Below are 4938 nucleotides of genomic sequence, written 5' to 3' on the forward strand. Positions count from 1 at the left end.
CCTTCACTGCCTAATAATCCTCGTAGGTGTCTGAAAAGAATATGGCCTCGAGATCTTCTCCTTTAGAAATGTTTTTGGAGTTCTATCAATGGGTAGGTTCTCCACATGTTTGTATCATGTCATAATATCACTTACAGCAAATTTACTTGATGTGTACATATGTATACAGTTGTAAATAACAATAAATAAATTATTAAAAAAAAAAAGTATATAATCAGATTCTTTAATGTATATAATTCCCCTATCCATAATTATGGCAAGTATGAAGTGGAATCAAATACGTTTGCTAACTTTGGTAACGTTTAGGATATGATGGACTGGGTTCATTGCCCTATAGCATTTCAAAAATACTTTTAAATGACTGATACTATGACATGAATGAAGTACTACCATATGACGAAGGTCGTGATTGTTTAGCCGATTCAGACATCGTCGGGATAGAAAAAGATACGACGTACCACGTAATAGGATGTTGTGTTATGATATCCCATTGGGATAGTGATATACTATCGAGTATTTCAAGAATTTGTTTATTTTGCCTTTGCCAATAAATCGATTATTTCATGTCAAAAATCTCATTTCTTCACCTTATTGATCCAACGGTATTTAGATTCGATATAATTATTTGAAACATCGTAAAATAATTTAATAAAGACGATACACATAATGTTTTTATGTCGCAATAAAAACCCTAGGTACAAGTGATGTAGTTTAAGAAAACATTATGACGCAAAAATATTGGTTCATTCCTAACTGATCTAATTGTATTTCCTCCTACATTGTTCAATTATTTGATCTAGCGAATATTTTCGAAAATAATTTATTTTATTGTTGACGGATATATTTCCCAACGAATTGGCAGATATCCCACAGGAGATTCATCGTAGGTTCCGAAAATTGCGACAAGATTTGAAAAATCCTTGGTTACAATTTCAATAGATTGGCTGGATTTTTATGGTAAAACATTCTGTCAAAAATCATTTCTGGAGAACTGGGAAGAGATAGGGAAGTGAGATTAGCGGTAGTGAATTAATTAACTTAATCACTTTAACTATACCCATTTCCACGTGAAAAACCTGATATAATTATAATTTCGGCAACTGATGTCAGGTATGAAATAAATAATTTAATAATTATAAGCTATTAATGAAATGCTATAAGCTATTTTTTAATAAAAACCATAAGTCGAAACCATGTAACTGGAAAAATCAGGTCATAAAATGCGTCTTTGTAAGACGTATCTAAAGATAAGAGTGAGGAGGTTTCTCTATCGACTCCCGTTAGTAATTGTTCTGACGTCGTACACATCTAGGGAAATCACGTGAGATATCTCTTAGATTCAGAGGAAAACATTCGAATAGTTAACTATTTCCTTCCAACTTCCGTCCGTGCCTCGAAGTATAGCCTTCAGTTAGAGGAAGGAATTATTAATTCTATTGATCACACCGGTTGAATCATGGCGATTTGATGTAGTGTAATAATTTTATTATAAAACATTATACATGCAGTGAAACCTCTCTTAACGGACACCTCTCTATCTCGAAGACCCCTCTTAATGGTCACTTATGAAGTTCTCGACCAACAAAGTATGAGTTTAATGCATTTCAACCCCGCTATTACGGAACCCTTCCACTCCCAATGCGGACACCCATTTTATCGCCCATCAGGACTTTTCACTCCTCTATAACGGACATAATTCATAAAATATAAATTTGCAGATCCAGGATGGCATAATAGGCAGATACTGATGGCACTGCGAGTCATTTAGTTATAGCATAGCCATCATTCAGTGTATGTATACAACTAATAAGCGTGAATATATAGTATTAAGTGCATATAAAAAAAAAATGACATCCTTCACACTGCTTTAGGTTTTACCTTTCAGCAAAATATATTTTAAAATAATATATTCATTATTTTAAACTGAAGGTTCTTATAGGTAGCTTAGCTGAAGGTTCTTATTGGTAGTTTGGCTGAAAGGTAGTTACAGGTAGTTTGGGTGAAAGGTACTTATAGGTATATATGTATATGTAGTTGACCGTAAAAATTGATATATAGGAAGATGGTCAGGGTTGCGGTCACAAGTGAAACGAAAATAGTTTACAACTATTTTATTTTCCAACGTTTCGCCCCACTTTGTAGGGCTTCATCAGGGCTGTCCAAATGAATAAGATGAACCTATCTTCATATCTAGGTTCATCTTATTCATTTGGACAGCCCTGATGAAGCCCTACAAAGTGGGGCGAAACGTTGGAAAATAAAATAGTTGTAAACTATTTTCGTACTTATAGGTAGTTTGACTGAAAGGTAGTTATAGGTAGTTGAAAACAAAGTTATTCTCTTTTTTATTAAATGAAGTAAATTATTTTCGAATTTTTATTTTTATAAATAATTAATATTTCTTCAGCGAAAGGTACTGTTGGGAACGTTTCAGTATGAAGTGGGATGTTGCAAAGCTATCACTATCAGATAAATCTTCTGCCCATCTTTCTTTTTCGTTATCCATTTTTGGACATATTCTATTATTTTATTTTGATTAGAATTGCGTCCGAAAATTCACAATAATACAATTGAAATAAATATCTGAACACCGAAGTGCCACAAAGTTAGAATAAAATGATTATGATGAGGTGTAGATAGTTGACCGTGGATTAATGATTATGTTTTCGTTTACGATGCAACTGAAATCAGTTCTTTATTGGAATAATCTGTTTGATAGAATTTATTATTTAATTTATTTAGAATTAAATGAACAAGAATCAATCATTTTCTGTAGTGCGCAAATGGCGAATTTTTGTCATGTGGCTATTGGCCATTGTTTACGAATTGACGAATTTTTGTCATATGGCTGCTGATCATTGTTTACGAATTGACGAATTTTTGTCATATGGCTGCTGATCATTGTTTACGAATTGACGAATTTTTGTCATATGGCTGCTGATCATTGTTTACGAATTGACGAATTTTTGTCATGCAAACTAATATATGTTATTTAACCAAAGCACAAACAATTTCTTACTGTAAGATTGCAGTTTTTTCCAAGTTTTTGCCAAGCAATGTTACCTTTTTAATTTTAATTTTTAAATGTGTGTATACGTTTTTAGTCAAATAATACTGGGCTTGTAAACACCTTGTTGCATATGAAAGTAAATTTCTCAGATGAATCATATGCATTTTTGAAAACCAATGGGAATGACCAAACCGTGATTGTGTCAATGGCACTGCTGTCATGTTTATAAATAGTGATGGAGTGAAACTACATATTGCCTAGACACGTATACAATACGTAAAACCCTCTACCCAGAACTCGGATATTCCCTTCCTAAAAGGTCATCTGAATTCTTTGTTTTTCACCGTTTTCCTTCTTAGGAGGAAGTTATTGTTAATGAATTTGAGGCAACTACACAAACCTGTAAGGATTATTGAAAAGGTTCATTAAATAAATGGGACATTTATATATAATCTTATTAACTGTCCAATGTCCAGCTACACATTTATGGTGAAAGAAAACAATTTCTGGTTGATAGAATGTATCAACACACTAGTGCAGTATGCAACCAAAACCAGCACACATTCGATTTTCAAAATACTATGATTTTACTTAGAGAAAATAATACATCCAAAAGAAAAATACTCGAGTCCATTTACATATCAGAGAACAGTGAATACATATATAGTGAGATACAGTGAATTACGTGAACAGACACACGAAATCTGAACCAACACTATGCAGATATTTTAATTAAAATTAATTTGTGAGAAATATGAAATAAAATTAAAGTTGATAATTATAATTGACCTTGATATGCATTGTAATAATAAAATAAATAGAAAATTTAACCAAAACGTAGTTGAAATATATAAATTAAAAGCCTGACCTGAGTGTGGGGAAGGTTACAAATATTGTTGTGATAAATTATAATAGTGAAAATTAACTGTGATTTAAAGTTTTAATTTTTAATTTAATATGAAGAATTGATAAAATAGGTAAGAGCTAAGAATTGCTTATTAATAAAATTATATGATTCCCTAATGTTTTAATTTCTCATAGGGTAATTGTAAATTAATGATAATGCCAAAATAGCCTGCATAAAGTTTTTTTAACATTTATGTGGTTCTATTGTTCGAAACGTCTGACTTATAAAGAACTATGAATTTGTTTTTAGACTAAAATTGGATACAATTTATTTTATTTAAACAATAAATAAGACATTTTTATAAAGATACAATGAATTTGTTTAATTCCAAAGTAAAATATGCTGAGTTGGAAACAAAAGAAATAGAATCATAAACAGGGTTATAGGTTAAACTAGCTAAGTAATTGCTAATTAATAATTAATCACAAACTACAATGAGTATTTTCTTAACTGTTTCTAGGCAAGTCGTTTTCAAAGTTTTTCGAAAGAGGACCTTCGTAAAGAGGTCCCAAGAGTTCCCAATAGAGAGAAATTGGTCTGGCAAGTATTTGTTGTGTATAATTGAAAAATTATAAAGTAAAAAAAACAAAATACATATCTTATGGACGTGTTTACAAACATCTAAATTAATTTAAAAATAATACCCTAGCAAAGTGTGGTTTCGATCCACGGACCTCTAGGTTATGGGCTCAACACGCTTCGAAACAATGGAGTTACTAACGCAATGATGTAAACCGAAAAACTTTAATAATACAATATAAATTGACCACCAGTATACAAAAAAAAAAATATACCCTTTACGAACCTAGAAAGTGTGCTTTCGAATGAATTGAAAACGTCATTTCATTTATTTCGAAAGTGGCGTAAGTCCATTCGTAGCCAAAAACATACTTTTTCTAAAATAGACTTAATTTTATTAATTAAAATAATAAATTTGGCACCCTGCAATATCTCCATTCTAACATAAATACGCCACTTTCAAAGTAATGAAAGGTAGTTACAGGTAGTTTGGGTGAAAGGT

At 31.3% G+C, this 4938-nt stretch overlaps 1 protein-coding gene across 4 annotated transcripts in view; it reads left to right on the forward strand.

The window, feature by feature from the left end:
- Nucleotides 1-4938, forward strand: part of LOC106688424 (uncharacterized) — a 124742-nt gene that overhangs the window by 32746 nt on the left and 87058 nt on the right. The window lies entirely within an intron of this gene.

The sequence above is a fragment of the Halyomorpha halys genome, unplaced genomic scaffold (genome assembly GCF_000696795.3).
Source record: "Halyomorpha halys isolate HHAL.00 unplaced genomic scaffold, Hhal_1.1 Scaffold1127.1, whole genome shotgun sequence".
NCBI lineage: Eukaryota > Metazoa > Arthropoda > Insecta > Hemiptera > Pentatomidae > Halyomorpha > Halyomorpha halys.